The sequence below is a fragment of the Neophocaena asiaeorientalis genome, unplaced genomic scaffold (assembly GCF_003031525.2).
Source record: "Neophocaena asiaeorientalis asiaeorientalis breed wild unplaced genomic scaffold, Neophocaena_asiaeorientalis_V1.1 scaffold517, whole genome shotgun sequence".
In the NCBI taxonomy this organism is placed as follows: domain Eukaryota; kingdom Metazoa; phylum Chordata; class Mammalia; order Artiodactyla; family Phocoenidae; genus Neophocaena; species Neophocaena asiaeorientalis.
The window spans coordinates 1,851,539-1,873,342 of record NW_020172724.1 but is presented as its reverse complement, the minus strand read 5'-3'; the positions used below and the strand labels follow the sequence as shown (position 1 = coordinate 1,873,342).

Here is a 21,804-nt window from a genome sequence, read left to right as displayed (position 1 = left end):
TAGAAATAGCCACAGGGGAACAAGCTGATAATGGTCTTCCTTCCTTCCTTCCTTCCTTCCTTCATTCAACCTATTTTGACCAGCACCAGCACCTGTGCTCAATCTTGGGGATATTGAAGTGAATATATCTTTGTTTCTCATTCCAACTTAAAAGTATCCATAAAACAACGTGTGATAAGTGCCCTCCTAGAGGTTCATTTAAGGTGTTACAGGGGCACACGGGAGGGGCCCCTGACTGTCTGGTGTTAGGAAAGCATCCTAGAGGAGATGACTCTTGAGTAAGGCCTAGATTATAGTGTGCCTGTCTCCTGCACTACACCTGAAAGTGGTTCTAAGTTTATACGTTTATGTGTTTGTGTCCCCAGCCTCCCTTTAAAAAAGGAACATTGTTTTAGCTACCCTTGAATTCTCACCATCTAGAACAGTGCCTGGCCCATGGGATAATGTGCTCGGTAGATGTTCATTGGATGAATGAGTGAACGAGCATTTTCCAGGTAAGGAAGGTGGGGAAGGGCACGCCAGGTGGAAGGAGCATGGATTGCTAGAAGGATGTAGGGCTGGCAGGTTAGTATTGGGGCTGACAGCCTGGAGAGCAGGGTTGGAAGGAAGGGTAGGGAACACCAGGGGAGTAGAGGGGCAGAGACACAGAGAGCAGGCTTCCAGGGGTCACACTTGGGTTGGAACTTTCACCAACACCTCAGCACAACTCATAGCCAGACACAAAGGCCCGGTCCCCCATCGAGGTCTGGACTCGGGCCCCCTCCCCTTATGTGTGCTACCTGGTCCTCACTGGGGCCTTGCGGGGAGGCCAGTGCAGCCCAGGACTGCCTGGGCCTCGGTCAAGAAGAGCTAAGGATCCTGGGAGGTGGCTGTGCCCTGAGGGCCTGTAGCCATAGTTCCCAGGCCTTTTATTTGCCCAGATCCTAGGGTTATGGCAAGGGTCAGCTTGCTGGAGACTCTCAGCCCCTCAGGTAGGGTGGAGGCCACCACTGCATTGCAGCCCTGCAGAGGTGCCCCGCACAGAGTAGGTGCTCCACAGCTACTGGACAAATGAGCGGATGGTTTAGAGCCCCAGGAACCGCCAGTGCCCAGTCTCCAGAGGCCCATGAGCAGTTAGATAAATACTTCCTGAGAACCTACCAAGAGGCAGCGGTAGTCTGGTGGCCAGGGCCACCCTGGTGCCTGGTGTGGATCTGGTCCTGGCCCTGGGGAGTGCACAGAGGGGGAGGCAGACAGAGAAGGGGAGCACAGCCCTACACACCCCCATGGCTGGAGAACCTATAGCTGCCCCGGTAGCTGGGCAGTGATCCTCTGCCTGGGGCTCCCCGGGGGGCTTTCGGAGGCCCTCACTCGGCTTCTCCTTGCCCTTGTCTTGTCTTCCTGCAGCTCCCATTCCCTCTCCAAGGCCTGGCTCAAACAGGACTTGACTCTAGGAAGTCCTCCCTCACCCCCTTTCCAACTAGGCTTTCCCTTAAACCAGTTCTCACTGTTCTCATCCGCTGTACTTGGGGGCTCTGTGCTTATGGAGCGTCTACTGGGTCCAAGGCTGTGTGCTTGGTGGATGTTTGTTGAGTGAATGCCTGACCTGTCAGCACTGGAGAGAACATTCTTCTCTCCTTCATGGAAAGTGCAGACCGGGAATTGAAGGACTTGGCCCTGTTCGGTGGGCCCTGGCACATAGCAGAGGCACTGCTTTGCTAACATTAGAGCACTTCTGAATGTGCATGGATACTGCTCAGCCCTGGGTTTGCATGATCTCATTTTATTCTTCCCACAGCCCTGTGATGTGAGGTACTGTGATCATCGTTGTTAGACAAACATGTAAAAGTGGAGGCTCAGTGGCTCAGAAAGGCCAAGACATGGGCCAGAGGTCACACAGGTCTAGCATGGTCCTAAGATGGATGGCTTCGCCTGGGTGTTTGGTTAAGGAGGAGCCTGTGTCCGGCCGAAGGGGACAGAAGAAATGCCACATCACATTCCAAATACTAAAAGCATCCCCACCTGGGGGACTGTGGACGTGCCCAGGCCCTGCTGTAGCTCCCACAGGGTGCTCCCTGGGTGGTGCCTTCTCTTGCGGCTTCTCTGGCTCTGGGGGACTGAGTCACAGGCAGGGCCTCCAATTTGTGCTGCTCTCCCCGCATGCCCTGTGTGTGGGTCAGTCTAGGTCATCTGGCTGCCATGCTCGCCGAGGTCAGGGAGTGGGCCTGGGCACCCAGCAGGTGCTTACTAAAGACAGGTGGCTCGGTCATGTCCTTTATGAAGATTGTCAACCCCCATACACAGCCACCTGCATTTTCCCCTTAGGGCTGATTGTTTATCCATTGTCCACTAGAACCAGTGTCCTTCCTAGACGGCCACCAGTCTGCCTGGCCAGTGGGGAAGGCCGGAAGCCGAGGGCTCATGTCTCAGCACTGCCACTGACTGGCCGTGGGACTTTGCCTCTGGGGTCCTCAGATGCCCCAGCTATGAGTGGAAATAATCAGATGTGCCCTTCGGGGTATGGTGAGGGCTGGAGGAAATGCAGGTGTAACTCTGTGTCTGTTTTGGCTGAGCTGCCTGAGGCTGAGGACCAAGCAAGTGATGCTAAGTACCCTCCCATTCCAAAGGGGGCGCTAGACCAGCTGGCTGGGCTTCAAGGGAGCCAGGTGACAGCAACTCACATATAGAAGGGCTAAGGAAGGGGTCTAAAGAAGAGTTCCCTTGGAGGGAAGTGTGGGAGTGCAGGGGTGTTTGTCCTGCCCCTCTCCCCTCTGGCCTAGTGAGAGACTTTCAAGGAGGGTGTGTTAGTCGGGGTCCTCCAGAGAAACAAAACCGATAGGATATCTATATCTGTGTCTATCTGTATCTTTCTCTCTCTCTCTAGATATATCTATATATCTATCTATATACATATATATGTAGAGAGAGCTCTATCTATCTAGAGAGATATAAAAAAAGATTTAATATGGGAATTGGCTCACGTGATTATGGAGTCTGAGCTATTCCACGATATGTTGTCTTCAAACTGGAGACCCAGGAAAGCTGGTGGTATAAGTTAGTTAGAATCTGAAGACCTGAGAATTGGGGGGAGGGGTGCTGATGTAAGTGCTGGAGCCCAAAAGGCCCAACAACCTGGAGCTCTGATGTCCAAGGGCAGAAGAAGAGGGATGTCCCAGCTCAAGAAGAGAGAGGGAATTCGCCCTTCCTCTGCCTTTTTGTTCTATTCCAGTCCTCAAGGGATCGCGTGATGCCCACCCACACCGGTGAGGAGGGATCTTCTTTACTCAATCTACTGATTCAAATGCTAATCTCTTCTGGAAACACCATCACAGACACACCCAGAAATATTGTTTTACCAGCCATCGGGACATTCCTTAACCCAGTCTAGTTGACACATAAAATTAATTATCACAGAGGGCTTGGCAAGGGTGCCCCAAAGTTTCGGAAGTATAATGATAAGCATATCTGCAAGGGAGCAGCTGGGTGTGAAGCAACGGAAGGGGCAGTGAGGCATGTACGGAGGGAAGCTGCCTTCTCTCACCGGCAAGGGAACAGGTGAGCACCTGTGTTCTAGGCCAGCTGTGGAACTCTTCCAAAGAAGCAGGCCCAGAGGGCAGCATGGCCTCCAGAGGGCCCTCAGATGCCCAAGGCTGAGGAAGGATCTGGAGGTGATGATGCAGAGCTCCCGCCAGGGGACTCATCTGAGAACTTGTGACAGCCCCAGTGAGAAGGAGCTGGATCTTCCCCACCCACCCAGAGAGGACAGCACCAGGTCCAAGGTGCCCTGCTCCAGGAGGCTGGGCAGCCTGTTTTTGATCCCCTTTTCCTCTGCGCCTCACCCCAAGAGGTCAGAATCCGAGGTCGTGCATTGGAGGAGGAGGGCAGAGGTCACAGGAGAGGGGACCTCCTCCCTCAAGGCCAGCGGCATCCAGCCCCACTGGTGGAGGGAGGGACAGGCCGGAAAGGGGGTTTGAGTGTGGTCTTAACTGGACTGGAGATTCTAATTAGTGAAATAAGATTCTTTTTGGTTACTCAAGTGACCAGATGACTTTTTATTATCCAAGAGTAACAGGAAAAAGCATGGGACCAACCTGTTGAGATTTCGTTCAACTCAGGGAAAGAATCACGCCGACCACGTAGGTTTAAATTTTGATATTTTGTACCTCACGACTTTCTTTGCATTACTTTTGATTTTTAAAAATATTGCATTAAAATGTGATTTATTTTGATTACTGGGATCTTTGGTGCCTTCCTATATTTTGTTCCCAAGGCCACAAGTGCCTCCCTTGCCTCCCCCTGCTCCCAGCCCTGGAGGGGAGGAAAATTAAGGGTATTCCCAGCTTGTACCCTATGGAGTTTAGCAGGTTCGTTCTAACGCTTAACAAGGATAATACTCTAGCCTGGTGTGCAGCAAAGCAGTGGTAGTACTAGTGATGATGATGACGTTGAAGATGACGACAGCAAATGCTTACATAGTGCTTTCTGACTAACCTGTATGGAAAATACCATCTTATCTTCATTTTACAGAAAAGAAAAGTGAGGCTGAGAGAGGTTAGTCAAACTACCTAAGGTCACACAGCAGATACGTGGCAGATCTGGGATCTAAACCCAAACAGTCCAGCTCCAGAGCCCATATGCTATCTCTTATACACAAGTGCCTCCCTGAGACATAGTGCCCTTGTTTGGTGTCCTCAGATGCTGCCTGGACTTAAAATCAGAGGCTGGTGGTTCCACTGCAGTTGCTTTCCCAGTTTGCTCTCGTTGGAAATTGATGGTGGAAACCCAACCTGCAACTGGAGCCTGGTTTTATCCCCCCAGCCTCTGCCTGTGGACAGTTCAGCTCTGTGGTATGTAGCGCCAGCCCTCGTCTACCTCCTGGCTCCCAGAGCGCCCCTCCCTGGGTGGCAGAGGCTGAGCCGAGGGCAGGCTCTGGAGCTGGAGACCAAGGCAGCAGCCCGACAAGAGTGATGTCCAAGCTGTGTTGATTTGCAGATGGAAATTTACATACATAATGTAATTTGGGCCAATTGAATTCTCGATTAAGATGGAATCACTTGACAAGCAACGCATACTCTGGCGGGTGACCGAGGACACAAGAGGCCCTTGAGATGCCTGTAGCGAAAACATGCTTTTGTTTTTGAAGGAGATGGCCATTTCCAAATTCCTCATTTTAACGACCTCCTCTCCTAAGCCCCCCACTTCCCTCCAGGTCACAGCTGGGATCTGTTGAGATGAAAAACTTTATGGGCAATTAGTGTTTGAATCTGAGGCCAGTAAGCATGTCCGTGGGTGCAGCTGGCGGGATGAGGGGCCAGGACACCCCCTCCACCTGGGGATGCTGTGGGCCTGGGTCTTGGGTCTGAGCTATATAACCTCACACCTATACCAAGTGAGGAAGTGGTGCTGGGTGCATACTGGGGCCATGGGGAGGGGAGAAAAGAGGCTCCCTTGGGGTCACAGGGTTCTGGATTTGAATCCTCATAACCACTTCCTGCTCCGTGACCTTAGGCCCATGTTCATTTCTCTGAGCCTCAATTTCATCATCTGTGAAGTGAGGAGAATGTTCCACCATAAGCTGTGACGACTGTAGTGGGAAAGAAATGTGATAACATTAGAACCTCTAAATTCCTTCAACAATGTTAATTGCAATAATGAAGGGTGACTAAAGCATTGCCATTATGCACAAAACTCTCTGTTCTAGTCCTTATTTTCAGATCTATTAACATAGTAAATTCCTTGCTGCCTCAGGGCCTTTGCACAGGTCATTCTGCCTGTAATCCTGTTCCTCCCTGCTGCATCCCTTTTGCCTGGCAGACCTCTTCTCCTCTTTCCTCAAGCTTTGGCCTAAATTGGCCTTCCCAGGGACTTTTGTCTCCACCCGCAGCCCAGCCTAAGTCTTCCCACTCTATGTTTTGAATGTACCTTTTCCTCTTACACAGTTGTAACTCAGTGTTGTAATTATTCATGTCACGTCAGTGCCCACACCATGCTCTAAGCTCCATCAAGACAAGGACTGTGTTTGCCTTATTCACTGCTGGAATAGACAGCAGTGTCTGGTCCAAAGTAGACATTCAAAAAATAGGTGCTGTTTATTGGAAAAACACACTCTTTCCCCTTTTTCACCCGGCTAATTCCTGCTAATCCTTTAGGTCTCATCGTACATGTCCCTTCCTCCAGGAAGCCTTCCCAGATGCCCCTGATGTGAGTTAGGTGCCCTTGCCATGTGGTGCTACTGCAGGCCCCAGGATTTGCCTTCCTACAGGATGGCCCCTGGATTGTCACTGTTCATTTACTGATCTCTGTCCTGTACTATACAATAAGTTTCCAAGGTTAGGGCTGGTGTCTTGTTCACTGGGGCATCCCTAGCACCTAGCTCAGGGTTTGGCATACGGCTTATCATGGAATAAACAAATCGCAGAGCACCCAGTCTGGGCAGAGAGAGCCCACACCGCCTCACATTGTGGCTGTGGACAGCTAAGATCCAACGCAGAGGTTTAAATAAAGGGAGTGATGAGTCCTGCTGAGAGATGGGGCAGGGCTCTCTAAGCTTCTGTGGGAAATCTGAGCATGGTCGCCAGGCACAGGAAAGACCCATGCCAGATGAAGCAGGGCTACCCAAGTCTAAGGAGAGCAGAGTATTGGGTTTCTTCAGGCTTCCTGGCGGAAGCAGACTGAGCTGAAGGCTGGGGGTGGGTGGTGGTACTTGGGACTGATTGATAAGCTGGAGAGAGGGGCCTGGGTTAAAGAGGAGCATCTGGGTGGGGTAGCTGAGAGCCCCTCATTGTGCCCAGGACTGGCCTCCAGGAGATACCTCCTGGGTGCCTTTATCCCACAGGGTCACCAGGCCTGCAGAGGGAGGGGCAGCAGCTGGTGGTGGGGGTAGCTCCTTGCCACCCCTCCCTCTCACACCCCAGGTTAGCAGCCACGAAGATTCTGGTTTCAGGGTTGTATCTTAGCAACTGGCACCCGGAGTGGCTGCACTGTCAGGCTGGGGTAGCAGGGTGCTCACAGGACAGGGAGGCTGGTGCCAGCTTGTTGCTAACCCTCAGCTGCTCCCAGCCTTGCCGCCCTTCTCCTGTGCGAGGCCCCCTCCCGAGGGGTCTGGGTGGCAGTGTGGAGCCCTTGGGGTCCTGCTGGGCTGCCCTGTCCCCATAATCCCTTGGACTTCTGCTGCATCACCCAGGGGCTCTTCTTGCCTCAGTTGCCCCACTGCATTCTTTCCTCGGTCTCCTCAGGGCAAAGAGTCTTCACGAGCCCAGGGGACAGAAGCATTTTGCACACAGTAGGCACTTAATAAATGCTTGTTGAAACCCTCTTTGGAATCCTGAAGCTGCCGTCCTTCACACTTGCTTTCCCGGCCATCTGACTGGGTCAGCCTACAGTCCACGTAGGAACCTAGTAAAAACTCTCAGTAGCCGAGTACAGAGAACAGAGCCCTGTGGCCCTCAACTAGACACTTTCTTCTACTTGTCGCTGTGAACCCATGTTCAGCAGAGTTCTGGAGTTTCACAGGTTATTGGATAATAACTTGTGCCCAACCCTGTGGCAATAGAGCTCACATCTTTCTGCCTTTTCTAGAATAAAGGGTGGGCTAAGTAGGACACCACCACTCAGGAAACCTTTGGGTCCTTTTGATTTGCTCTTCTCTCCCAGAGCCTCCTGCTACCTTCCATGGGTCATGGTGTGGGGCTCCTCCTAGAGCTGATCACATGTGCCACCGACCTCTGTGAAAGACTGGTTACATGCTGGCCTTGGGACGGGTACCTTGGTCCATTTTCCAAGGGATACATATGGGAGAGGAGACAAAGGGAGGGCACAGAGCAGGAGGGCTGCTGGGCTGTTCCGGTCTGTCTGTTGTTCATGCTACTCCTCCGGCCCGCCCGAAACTGGCCTCCTTTTCTTCCCATCCATGCCCCCTCCTCTCCTGAGGCTGTGAGCTCCCCCTGGTCAAGCAGGGCAATCTGTGGCTTAGGTTTCCACTGACCTGTGTTACAGTGAGAGCTGCCACCCAGCTCCCCCGTGGAACCGGCATGTCCCTTCCCCTCTCCGGGCCTCTGCCCCACTTTATAAAATGAAATGCTCTGAGGTTGATGATATCTAAATGGGTGTTCGGGTGTAAGACGCCCTGCACACAAATGAATGTGCGTTCTCAGCCCAGCTCAGCCACAAACTGTGGGCGTCAGGAAAGTCCCCTCTTCTCTGGCCTTTAGCATCCTCAACTCTAAGGTTCTGGGGTGGGTGGATGGGTGGGTGGGGAAGTGTGTGCAATAAGCTTTAAGGACACTTCTCACTGTTCCTTTTTTGGATTCTATGTATCCTAATATGAGTGACTTAGAAAAAAACTATTTAAAGAAGAATCCCTGAAAATCACTATGCTGTAAGATTTGATTTCTCAGAAATGATCAGGGAGAATGTGGGACGCCTCAAGGTGGTGTGTGTGTGTGTGTGTGTGTGTGTGTGTGTGTGTGTCTGTGTGTGGGTTTTTTTTTTTCTTGTTTTACACTCCAGTGAATCCATCTTTGCAGAGAGTATGAAATGAAAAGCTGGCACCTTGCAGTAAAATCAGAACTGGCATCATTGCCCTTAAAAATAATTTTTTAAACACAAAAAGGAAGCCTCAGAAAAATTATGACCAGCTGCCTGCTGGATTCACCCTGCCGAGGAAGCACCTTGTGACACAGTTTACGACCCTGAGGATTATGGCGGTCTCGATGCTATCATCTTAATTGCAGGAACAGGGCTGCAGCCAGCAGGCTCCCCCGAGCGCCCGTGCTCCGGCCCACATGACATGCCTGGCTCTCCACCTGCCAAATTTTTTTCTCCACTCTACCTCTCCAAATTACTTTCTGGAGACTACAAGTTTACTGGCTACTGCTGATTGTTTTCTGTTTGATTTTTTTTCTTTCTTTCTTTCCTAAAATGGCATTGTGGAAACACAAAGAGTGGTGGGGAGAGGAGGGCAATTCATTCTTCTGCCTAGAGTCTACTCCCCAGGTTGCAAGAGCGTTGGAGAGGGGAACCCTGTCTTTCCGGGCCACGAGCTGGTGAAAATTATGATGGTGTCTGAATGTTTTGGGATCATTGGCCACACCAGGATTTGAACCTCAGCCTTGAGACCAAGGGAGCCCCCAGCATCTCGGGAGCCCAGCATCTTTGGGCGGGAAGGGATGGAGGAGTGTTTCTGGCCTAAGACATCACTGGGCACATGTGCTGGGTGTGGTGTATGCTTCCAGAGATATTGCTTGGAGAGGAACTAAGAGAGGAGGATGCCCGAAGCTCTGGTCTTGAAACCCAACTTCTAGGTCTGAGCCCCATCTGCACACCTTACTTGCTGTATGACCTTGAGAGATTTACCTTCTCTCTCTGGGTCTCAGTTCCCCACTTGTAAATTTGGACTTGGGATTTGAGCTGGGATTGCAAACTAGTGGCATTGAGATTTAGCCTGCAGCAGTTGTTTTGTTTGGCCTGAATTGTTCTTTTAAACCAGGAAATATCATATTTTTTAAAAATCCAAATTAAAATACAAAGACTTATTAAAAAAAGCTTCATGTTCCCCCGTGGCAAAAAATGGCTAGACCTAGAAATCGACAAGCTGATCTTAAATTCATCTGGGTCAAGAGACCCAAAAGAGCCAAAGCAATCTTGAAGGAGGACAAAGTCACAGGACACACACTTCCTGATTTCAAAAGTTACTACAAAACTATAGTAATTAAAACAATGTGGTAGTGGCACAAGGATAGACATATAGATCAATGGGATAGAACTGAGAGTCCAGAAATAAGCCCTCATGTTCATAGTCAAGGGTGCCATTTTCAACTAGGGTGCCAAGATAATAAGATGGGGAAAGGGTAGTCTTTTCAACAAATGGTGATGGGACAACTGGATATCCACAAGCAAAAGAATGAATTTGGACCCCTACCTCATACGACATATAAAAATTAAGTCAAAATAGATCAATGACCAAATCTAAGAGCTTCAACTATAGAAGTCTTAGAAGAAAAGGTAGGTATAAACCTTCATGACCTTGGATTTGGCAATGGTTTCTTAGATACGACACCAAAGGCATAAGTGACCACGCCCCCCACAATTAGATAAATTGTATTTCATGAAAATTAAAACTGTTGTGCTGCAATGATACCATCAAGAATGTGAAAAGACAACTCACAAAATGGGAAAGATACTTGCGGATCATGTATCTGATGAGGGACTTGTAATCAGAGTATATAAACAAATCTTACAACCCAATAATAAGATAACTCAATTTAAAATGGGCAAAAAAGTCTTAATGGACATTTCTTTAAAGAAGATATATAAACAGCCAATAAACACATGAAGATGTTCAACGTTTTTAGTCATTAGGGAAATGCAAATCAAAATCCTAATGAGATACTACTTCATATCAACTAGGATGGCGATAATCAAAAAGACATAAAATAACAAGTGTTGAGGATGTGGAGAAATAGGAACTCTTCTTCATTGCTGGTGGAATGTAAAACAGGCAGCCACCTTGGAATGTAACATGTCTCCACACCCATGTTTATGCTCTTCCCCTCCCCTTCCCTGGAGTGTTTTACTTCCCCATACTCCCTAGTGAGACACTTGTGTCCACAGGCTCAGCAGTTGGGCTTATGGGTTCCACTGCACCCTTATGGGTTTAGAGTCAGTGTGTGTGTGTGTGTGTGTGTGTCTGTGTGTGTGTGAGAGAGAGAGAGAGAGAGAGAGAGAGAGAGAGATCTGGAACAAATGAGAGGGGAGGCATTGGGCCAGAGGAATGATCTCTGATTTAGGAGCTAAGAAAGTCTCCCAAACTTCCTCTAGACCACAAACCCAAATGCCTAAACAGGCCAGGCAGGTCTTGGTCATTAGCGAAGCAGCGGGGTTTGATGGGCAACAGCGAGTAGTGGAGTCTATAGCATACTAGGGAGCATAGGCTCTGTCTAAACGGGAAGCTGCTATTATTTCCTCCCCGTTGATGCTTTGTGAGAAAGTGCCAGAAAGGCTTGATGTTTTAATTTTTCAGGAGGAACTGGCAATCTATATTTGTCTATAAAATGTACGGATCTTAAAAAGCATTGCACAGGACAAATAGAGTTGTGTGTGATGCTTTTAAAATTTTCAGGTACTGGTCTAGACTACTTGAGGCCTCTTCTCTAGGTGAGGCCACCGGGCATTGGAGTGTCTGAGAACCGGCCTGAACCCAAAGGTACCAGCCTGCTACTCTGGGCACCTGAGCTTCCCTCCTGGACCCTCCTTGCTGAGGAATAGCAATGACCGGAAGGATGGTAGGCAAGAGAGAAGCCAAGAGAAGGTTCCAGATGATGTGGGTTTTGAGAAAGAGAGAGAGAGAGAAAGAGAAGTGGGGGAGGATATTGAAACGGAATGGAATGATGTGAAGTTGATCTATGTGTGGTGGAAAGAGCACCAACTGGGTTAGGGGTCAAGGGCCCTGTGCCCTCCAATTGGTTAAACTCCAGGTGTTGGGACACAGAGGTAGGTAAGCCATACTTCCTGTCCTATGGTAGGCCTAGTCTCTTATGGTAGAATCGGATGGAAACCAATCCTTATCTTATATGCCTGTGTAGTATCCTGGTTGTTGCACCATATTCAAGGGCTGCCTACCAAGGAGGGAGCCACCTGTGCTGCCTAGGGCCTGGAAGGAGATGGCTCACCATGGAGAAAGGAGGGGATGTTTGAGCTGGGTATAGAAGATTGATCCTGTCATCTAGATAAAGACAAGTAGGAGGAGTATTTTAGGCCTGAAGCTATCAAGGCATGTGAAGGCAGGGTCTTCTGGAGTAGTAGTGGGCTTTGTCCAGAGCCGTTGTATTGTGTGGGGTGGAGATGTGTATGAAGAGAATCATGGTTGGAGATGAGACCAGAAAGGAACTTGGATCAGATCATAAATGACCTCAGTACTGGGTAAAGGGCTCACCAGTGAAATCATAGGGGTGGGGAGGAGCCATGGCAGGTTTTGAAGTCAGAAAGAGCCATGATATATTCATTCATTCATTCATCAAATATATTTTGAGCACTGAGGACTCAGATGTGAGCAAAGCATACCAACTCCTGCCTTCATGGAGTTTTTCGTCTGGGGCAGGGGGAGACGAAAATTAATACAAGAATCACCCAAACTCGTTCATCACTTAAGACTATAATAAGAGCAGTGAAGAAAGAGGCGAGGATGCTGTGACTAAGAGCTGGGAGTGAGGAGGGAGGGGGAGCAGAGGAGGCTGGAAACCCAGGCTGGGTAGACTCAGCCTTGCATACGGGTTTAGATTTTCTTCCAGGTGCCCAATGCCTTTGTACTGCTTTACCCAGGGCAGGACTCAGCTACGACCTTGCTGGGAATGCTGGGCATGCCTCCCACCCCCCAGTCCCCAGCCTCCCCCTCCCGGCCTCTGAGTCGTGGATTTCACAACTGTACAATGAACAGGCCACCTCCAAGGCCCCATACAATCTCTCCAATCTTCTTCCTCCCCACTGCTGGCCCCCAGCTCCTTGTCTTAGAAGACGCAGCAGAGTCAATGTCAGTTTCACACGCTGGCTTCTCCTCCTTGTCTCCCTGCCTTCTACTTTGGAAGCTCCCTCTGGCCTCCCGGCTGCTTCTACCCTTTATTGGCTCAGCCTGGAGGGTAGGAGGGTGACACTGAGGTGTCCTCCTGATTGCTGAGGCACAGATCTTGCTGAGGAATGCTCCCCGCACCCCGAGGGCTGAAGAGAGCTTATGTGTTCAGGGGGCCCGGGGAGGCTGGGGCCTGGCTGTGGTCTGGATACTTGTCTAGAATTGAACCTGACAGGGTGTGGGCCACCTGGTGGGGTGGCCAGAAAATTGGCCTGGAGCCAGGGTCCTGGGTTCTAGCTTTGGTCTCATCCTTGATTCACTGTGTGCCCTGGGTAGTCATGGCCCCCTCAGCCTCAGTTTCCTCAACTGGTAAGATGAAATAATTGTTCCAGAGAAGTAGTTTTTATTAATAATCTGGAACTCCCTTTTCTTTGAGGAAAATCTTATGTCCTATCCTGATGTATTGATATAAACCAGATGGAAGCAAAGTCACTTAGCTTTTTGTGATGGCTGAGGGTCTGGGGCCCTGCCCACACAACTGGTCTGACCCCAGGGAGCCCTGGGGTAGACGACCCGGACCGTGTGGTCTCCAGACATGTTGTAATGATGGAGCTGAAGGAGACTCCTGCAACCTTTACAGGGCTGAAAGTGCTGGGGCTCTGTACCCCGACTGGATGGGTGAGGCTGGGGAGGTCCAGGAGGAGAATAACCCACTGCCGCCCCTGGCCCTCTGCACTTGGTCTGGGGCACACAGTCTGGAGGGGCATCTGGGAGTCAAGAGAAGGCTCTCTCCACCCACGTGTCTCCCTGACTCTGCAGGGAATGTTCCGGTTTGTTTGGGCCCAGTCCTGCTTACTTGCTCCCTGGGCCTCCTTTCGCAGAGGCACCAAGCTTCCTTCTCCCCACCCCCACCCGGCTTGCTGGAATGCAGAGGGGAGAACAGCCCAGGCTGAGGCAATGTCTTGAATTATTTTGCAAACACGTTGGGTTCAGCAAAGCCCCACATACATCTTGTCCCCAGCACCCTCTCCCTGGATGTGTGAGCCCATATGTTCCCGGGCAAATGTGCTCCGTCTGCTCGGGCTGCATTTGCAATTAGCTCATCCGGATGCTGTTCTCTAATAGCCCTTTGATGTCCAACGAGCCTCCTAAGCCTGTGTGTTTCCTTTCCTTTGAAGCAGGACATCGTGTTTTGCCAGAAGTCAATGAAACGCCATAGTAGAACAGAACGGTTTAATTCCCTCCTCAGATACAGGGCTGAGGGAGTTCAAACGGACTTCCGCCCACGCCTGCTCCCCGCATCGGCCTGTCAGATGCCCACCTCAGAGGCCTGGTGGAGGCCGCGACCCCTGGAGGCTGGACCTTCCGAGGAGGCTCTGACCACCTTCACCAGGTAATAGCCCAAACCACCTGGCAGCCTTGGCCCGCCCTTGAGCCTTGGGGCTCCTTCCCTGACTGCACGTCGATTTGCCCATGACCCTGACTCCTTGGTTGGCTCTCACCTTGATTGGCTATTTCCTCTGACATGGACCAGGCACAGGGCTCTGGCCTGGCCCAAGTTCCCCTTTCAGGCTCTGGTGCCCTCTGCACTCCGGTTGGGCTACTTTTGGCTTCAGAACTCCTGTCTCAGCCCTGACAGCTTTTGGTGACCTCACGTATTAAGTGTCTAAGGGAACATGCCCCCAGGGCTGGCTGGGGCCTCAGAGTCAGGCCTGACCCCGAGCGGCCTGGTCTTCCCGTGCTGGTTCTCGTACGGGTGTGAGCACCTGTGTCTCACATGCTGAGTCCATCTGCTGCTGCGGGAACTTCAGAGTCCTGCAAACTTCCCTTCCTTGGTGTTTTGGGAGTTGCTAAGGGTGCGGTTCCTTCCTGCATTTTTTGACGCAACCATCACTGCTGCTCACTAGGCCTGCTAACCAAGCCTTCACTGGGGACCTCCAGCCATACCAGTGCCTGCTGGACTGGGCCGGACCAGTTCTCCTGGCAGAGTGCTGCTTCCTCGTAGCTGGACATGCCCAAACCCGATGCTGGGAGCTGTCCTGGGACCCCCAGAAGACATTCCGGTCCCCCTTATTATCTGCTGCCTGGTTCAGAGCTGGGAGGCTTGGACACAGACCCCTGCACGTTCCTTGTGAAGTTAGAAGAAGCATATTCCCTGCCTTGGCGTCATATTGGCTGAGGGGTAGAGAGTTCCATGCAGGGGATTTGAATCCCAGTGAGTTATTCATTCATTGATTAATTCACTCACCAGAACTTGGTTGAGTTCCTATTAGGTGCCTCACCCCGTCTGCCCTCATGGAGCTTATACTCTAGTGGTGGGTACACCCCATTGCACAAATAAACAGGAGGTGTTTATTACTGGACAGGAGAGAGCAAAGCTAGGATGAAAATATGACAGGGAGCGACCAGAGGCCAGTGTAGGTAGCGTGGTCAAGAACTTCTTTGAGGAAGTGACATTTAAGCTGAGACTTGGATGATGAATAAGAGCCAGCCATGCAAAGCTCCAGAGGGAGAGCGTTTCCAGAGGAGGAAGGAGCGGTGCAGAGGCCGGGGCTGAGGATAAGTCTGGTAGGTTCAGGATCAGAATAGGGCTGGTGTGGCTGAAGCATGGTGAGTGAGAGGGGCAAACAAGATGGGAGATGGTGTGGAGAACTTGGGGGCTGCCAATCACAGACTAGGATGAGAGGTCAGATTTGATTCCAGTGGGAAGGAAAATCCTAGGAGGGCTTGATGACCAGAGAGACTGGGTCAGATACAACCAGGGCATTATCATTTCACTTTCTGAAGCCTCAGTTTTCTCATCCGTAAAATGGGCATAATAATATCTCCTCCATAGGGTGGAATAATGAATGAGGAGACAGTAGAAGAATAAAACTAGATCATGAATTATGTGCTGAGATGAATTGTAACAACTGAAGGTAACTCTTCTTTTTCAGTTTCCAGGAAACCAGGATGAAAACAGAACAGGTTACCTAGTGGTAGGAATCACCCAGCTCAACAGGGGAGACCATTTCTAGCCCTAAGTTTAGAAAGGCATTTACCCCTGAAGGCTTAGATGCCCTATCCCTTATTTTCTACATCATTCCTACGCTCCTGAGACATCCTGATCATCTTTGGCCACTGGTTGGTTTAGGACGGACCTGGGGAGATGGAAATAGGACCCAGGCTACTCCTGGCTTAGCTGTAAACTGCAGACTTACCTATAGATTTGGAATAGCTGCCAGTGAGCTACTGCCCTCAGCTTTATCTCCCATGGTCTGTGCCCGGGTCAGGGGCTGGTAAGAGGGCCTGGTAACTATCCAGAGAGTCTGGACTGAACCTGGCTCCAGGCACTGGTGTTTACTTCCTCCGGGTTTTCTTATTTGAAACCCACGACTTGTAAATAATCTATGGGTTGTTGGTAAAGATGGAGCAACTCATGATGGTACAGAGTCGCCGTTGGATGGTAGTCTGACTCCTGCCATGGTTTGCCCTTTATGAGCTGTATGATTGGGGAAAAATCACGTTAACCTCCTGGGCTACAGTGTTCCAGTCTGTCACACAGGATCGGGATCTCTTTCGGGAGGGCTGTCGTGAAATCAAAGCTAATGCCCCATCAGGCCTGGCCATGACAGAGCTCTACACCCCATTCTTTTTATTCACGAACGTAGCTGCAGTTGCAGAACCACAGTCAAATTGTGAATAGCCTTGTTGGTTCCAAAGATAATCAATTGTTGAGTAAGTCTAGATCTTGGTCGGCCAGGTGATGTTTCAAGTAACTGGCAAATGGCTTGAAAAAATGAATGGCTTTAAGGCAACTCCAGACAGCCTTCCCAGGTCCTCCCAGCAGAAGCAGAGGCAGTGGAAGCCCATCCCTATATCTGTGGCTGGGAACCGGGCAGGGAGCCCAGGGGGCAGACACGTGGTTGACTCCTCTCCAGGCCACTTACAGCTGAGGGCACGGGGCCCAGCACAAGTAGATGCTCAACATTCAAACACGAGTCTGTTTACTGCTAGATTCCAATGGTTTTAAGCAAGGCGTGGCTGGGCCTTTAAAAATAAACAAATCAAACGTGCCAATATGCTTTGACAATCTCCTCATTCATGCCTTTTGCTTGGTCCTCTTCTACTGGACCCACTGCTTAGATACTGTCCTTTACTTGCACCCCCTAACACATTCATAGACACTCATACACGTTCTCGCACCCTCACTCACACACACCCACACACACCCCGCAAGTGTACTCAGAGAACAGCGCTGCAGAGGGACTAAGGGCTCCATTCGAGCACCTGGAGTTTGATCCTGGTTCTAGCACGCCATTGCTATGGGACCCTGGGCAAGTAACTTAACCCCTTTGAGCCCCGTCTGCAAAATGAAGAGAAAAATAACATGCGTAACTCCTGTTGTCAAGAAAGGCATGTAAAGCGGTCAGCGTGGCACCTGGCAGGTAGGAAGTCCTCAGTAAACGCTAGCTATTCATCCTGCAGTGTCCCCACGTGCACTTACACACCAGCACTCGAGAAAAAGCACATCGAAACACGCAGCGAAGAATCGGGGCTTTTCGCCTCTGTGAGCCACTGGGCCAGGAGACAACCAGGGTCTGGGCCCGGTTGTGGCTGGAGGGTGCTGGGCCTCGCTCTTGGTCTCGGGTCGGGGTATGGCCTGCTGGGGCCGTGCTGGGCAGGGAGTAGCAAAGGTTTCTACCTGGGAAGAAACGGATGGGAGCCAACAATGGCCTCTCATCCTCTTGTCAGAAGGCTGTGGAATTAAAGCCACCTGGCTTTTGTCTCTATCAAGTGGTCTTTTATATGGAGAGATAACAAAGGACAATTAATATAGCAACTGGAGCAACGTTTGATGCCCTGGTAATTTCTCTGCCTTACAATTATCGAACAATCAGGGTTTTCCAGGCTCCCAATTAAATCACAGTCGGAAACAGAGACAGGCAGAAAGTGGACATTGCAGCTAGAGGCCACACTGACCCAAGGAAGGACAGCGATCTGGGACTCCAAGGGAATGCCCGGGGTGGGCGTGGTGGCGGAAAGAAGGGTCTGGGTTGAAAAATGAGCCTCCCACCTGGGCGGCAGCTGGACCAGCCTGGGAGAAGAGCAGATGCCCTTGCTGATGGAAGGTCTGGGAGGGAGCATCTGGCCCCCGACGCTGGCACACACCTCGGAAAAGCAGGCTCTTGGCACGCCTGCTTGCCAGGGTGTGCCAGCCTGGGATCAGGAGCCGGCCCTGTGCTCCATCTGGGGGAATTGGCATTAGCGGAGGCTGGTCCTCTAACTCACAGAGGGGTCGCCTCTGTGCTCAGGTAGGCACCAGCCTATTGCACCTCTGAGCTTCCTCCAAGGGCAAAGCACTCGATGATTCATGTTTAAGTAGCATCAGAGAGAAAGGTCGGTTCTCCCCGAGAAGGCCAGTTCCCTGCCTGGAGCACCCATCGTGATGGGCCCTCCCCAGCTGCTCTGCATCAGGACAGCTGTTCAGGCTGCTCACAGCTAGGTGTACCTGCCCTGGCTTCAGTCCCCCATTTTGGAAACTGGTCCTCAAAATTCTCCTCTTCCTCATTCATTGTTAATGTAGCCTCTACTTATTCAGCCCCGCTGAGGCGCCGGGCTAGGAACACCACTCACATTCCCTTATGTGAGCCCTGCAACAACCCTTATGAAGTACTTACTATTGTGTCTGCCTTATGGAAGAGAGAATAGTTTTCCCTGAGGGTACATTACTTACCTACAGCTATGTTTGCTCATAAATGGCACAAACAGAATTCAGACCTATATCTACCTGACTTCAAAGATATAGCCTTAACCACTGGACCACACGGCCTCCCCTTGATTGTTGCAAAATAGATGGGAGCCAAGCTGGTGGCCCAAAGCACAGTCAGCTCACACAGCAGGAAGGGTGTTTGGAGTGCCGCCCCTGGCCTGGCCACTGCTGTCACCATGCCATCCCTTGGGAAACCTTTAACTATGCCTGTGTCTTTGTGTCACCTGCTTTATACTCAGAGTCCTGAGTGGGACCATCCTGTTGGCCAATTCTAAACCCCATTCTCCTGTCCTGGAAGCTGAGAAAAGAAATGTCCACTTCCTGGACAATATGAGGGATTTTGAACCCCTGCACCCCACATACTTTGGGCCTCTCTCAAATAGAAATTGGGTTTGGAGGTTGGGAACCAAAAAGAAAAAGTACATTTGTCTAGTTCAGATTCCTAAGAAACGTCATCCCCATCCCCACCCCTTAACACATGGGAAACATGCTGGGATTGATTTGGGATATCTGTGGTCTTGTAGGGGGAGGTGGAAGCACATGCCACATAGCCTCCATCTGAGACCCCATCTTCCTACTTTCCTTTATGGATGGAGATGTTGGGGCCCAGAGAGGTTAATATACCTGCAGAAGGTCACACAGCTGCTTAGTGACATTATAATTATAAATAAAAATTCCACCCGTGTATACCATCTTGGGGTGGCTGGTCTGAATCAGTGAATGTTGTATGAAAGAACTTTTCCTCCTTTCCTCCATCCCTTTCTCTCTGCTTATGTTAACTAGCAAGCCCTATGATAAATGCTCTGGGGATACAGGTAAGTACGAAACCTGATCTCTGAGCTCAGGGAGCTATCCAAGGACTCCCAGGATTCAGGAGGGGTGAGCAGAGGATGCCAAGAGCAAGCTCTGCTGGTTTAGACAATGACTTGGGTCTCCTCATCCTCTTGCTTGAGGCCAGGGGACGTCTGAGCTATAAGAAGGCCTCATAAATTTGTAAGGAAGAATGATGGCAATTTCTCAAGGCTGATTAGGGACAGAGTTGCTGGCAGAAGGCCCATGGGGTGGCACATGGCCCACCTTTGGGCCATGCTGGGGATACGCCAGTCCTTGTCCCACAGAGAAGATCTCTGTTTCCTTGTCTGTGAAGTGAAGACCATGGTCAGACTTCTTTTACAGTGTTTTTTCATGAGGATTAAGTGGTGTATGGTGATTAGAGAGCTTTGTAAACGGTGAAGTGCGCGCACACTTGTTACTAACATTTTGTGAAGCTGGAGGTCCAAGGATGCCAGCTCCTCTGAGACTGATGGAAGTTTGGAGGCCCTGGGGCTCTGAGAAGGCCTGGATTTTAACTCCAAATCTGCCTGGTTTTGCTGCTCTAAGGCAAGAACCTAGAGGAAAGCAAGTGGCATCATGGAGCCATGGAAGAGCCTCAGATGGGAGCCTGTGATCTGGGCCTCATCCCAGGCTGCCTGGCTATGGAACCTTGGGCCAGTCTCTGCTGATTCTTAGGTCTCAGTTTCCTCAACTGTGAAATGAGGCAAAGGTGGAGGGACCACAGGGATGGGTGAAACAATAGAGTAGTCAAGAGCTCAGGGTCTGAGCTGAGGCCTGAGTTCCAATCCCAGCGTCACCACATGTGAGACATGCAAATTGCTTGACCTCCTCCTTCTCCCTCCTGGACCTCAGTTTGCTTATCTTTATAGTGGTGGAATAACAGCACGTCTCCCACGAGGTTACTGTCAGCCTGCAAAGGGCCAGTATGTGGCAAATACCGAGGATGGTTCCAGCGGTGAGTGCCGAACCCCCAAGCAGTTTTGTCGCTGCCACAGATTTCTTCTTCTTCAGACATGCTCTTGTTCTATGGATAGGGATGGAATGTTTTACGGGGGAGCAAAGTGCCCTAGAATAGATGAGCCAGGACACAGTGCCCAGGGGAGGGTGACAGTGGGGGGCAAACTGCAGCAGCTTGTTTACTTGGCATTAGCCCACTGACACCCCGCCTCCCTCGAAAGCCAGACAGAGCCTCTAAACTTATCCACCTTTGGAGGACGTTGGGAGGCTCACGCTTAGATTTCTGAATTCCTTCCTCCTGGAAAGCCCCCGGCAGCCTCCATGCCAAAGCTGCTCCTGGGGATTAGGGGTGAGTGACGGCCCAGCACTGTGGGGGTTAATGGCTCCTGGTCGATGTGGGGTGGGGTGCACGCTCGCTGATGCAGAGACAGCGGGTGAAGGGTACTTTATTACCATGTATGACTGGTTCCGCGGCTGCTTCAGCATCTGCCCGTGCGCACGCAGAAGCTAGTAAGCGATTCGCTCTATTTTGCCCCTGAGTGTGCCTCCCGAGGAGGGAAATTATTGATTTTTAACACCAGACACATAAACTCGAAGCTATTCCCTGTATTCTTTGGTCCCCGGCGGTACCCTGGTGGGCAAGGTTGGCTCAGTCATCAGACACACACGCAGCAGAACCAGGTGGTCATCACCTTGCCACCACGAGGTGGAGGAACCTTGGTGTTCTCTGAGCTGGTCCTGCTGAGTGAGGTGCCAGCCCTCCGGACCCGCCCTCATCCCAGTCCACTGCCTTTCCCGAGCTTGTGGGGAATGGACTGCTGAGCGATTGAAGGAAGTGAGGTCCAGGTCCGGGAGAGAGGGTGTCGGTTCTGGGGAGTAGAAGTGAGCACTGGACGTGATTCTGACCTCTGAGACGGGACAGCTCTAGGGCTGTGGTCATCACTTTATCTCCTCCAAGCCCACAGTTTACATCTGTAAAGTGAGGGTTAAATGGCCACTGTGTGTGAACCCATAGAAGATGGGTGGACAAGCTTCCTGGGTATTAACCATGGCTCTCACCGTGACCCAGGGCATCTGTAGTGCGTGTGTTAACACGCTACAGCATCGAGCATCCCTGGGCTATCAGGCTGGGTGGAGACTTCCCTAGCTGCAGGCCTATCTGCTCATTTTCCAGGTGGGAAAACTGAGGCCCAGGGAAGGTGAGTTACAATGAATCTTCTTGTTTCCTGTCTCAATCTCCATCCACCCTCAGATCAAACACCCAAAACGTTTTCTTCTATTTTCTTATCTGCTTTGTAAAGTGTCTAAATATATTTCGCTTTTATAATTAGAAAAAAAAAAACTGTTACAATAATGCAAATCCATTGCCATTTTTTTCTTTTCAAGAAAAGGCAGAAAAGTAAATGTCTCAAGGACATTTGAAGAAGGCACAAAGCTTGGCAAATATCAATTACATCAAGCTTATGATCTATATGATTTTAAAGAAATTTTAGTGATCTTTTCCTGTGGTCTGCAGAAGAAACCAAAACTCCTCAACCCAACGTCCAAAGCCTCTTCCTGTCTGTTCTTAACCACCCATTTCCCAATCCCATCTGTACTCACACATTCTCTGCTCAAAGCAGCCCCCTGCCTGCTTCCTCTCCCTCCAATCCCACATGCCATTCTTCCAGCTCCCAGCTACTACCTCTGAACTTCCTTCTTTTAATTAAAAAAGAAAACA

The 21,804-nt window shown here is 50.6% G+C and overlaps 1 long non-coding RNA gene across 1 annotated transcript in view; it reads left to right on the top strand.

Moving 5' to 3' along the window:
* Positions 1-21,804, top strand: part of LOC112396482 (uncharacterized) — a 212,535-nt gene that overhangs the window by 165,068 nt on the left and 25,663 nt on the right. The window contains exon 3 of the long non-coding RNA XR_003002576.1: positions 13,791-13,934. This is a non-coding gene — a long non-coding RNA (uncharacterized LOC112396482). The remainder of the gene's footprint in view (positions 1-13,790; positions 13,935-21,804) is intronic.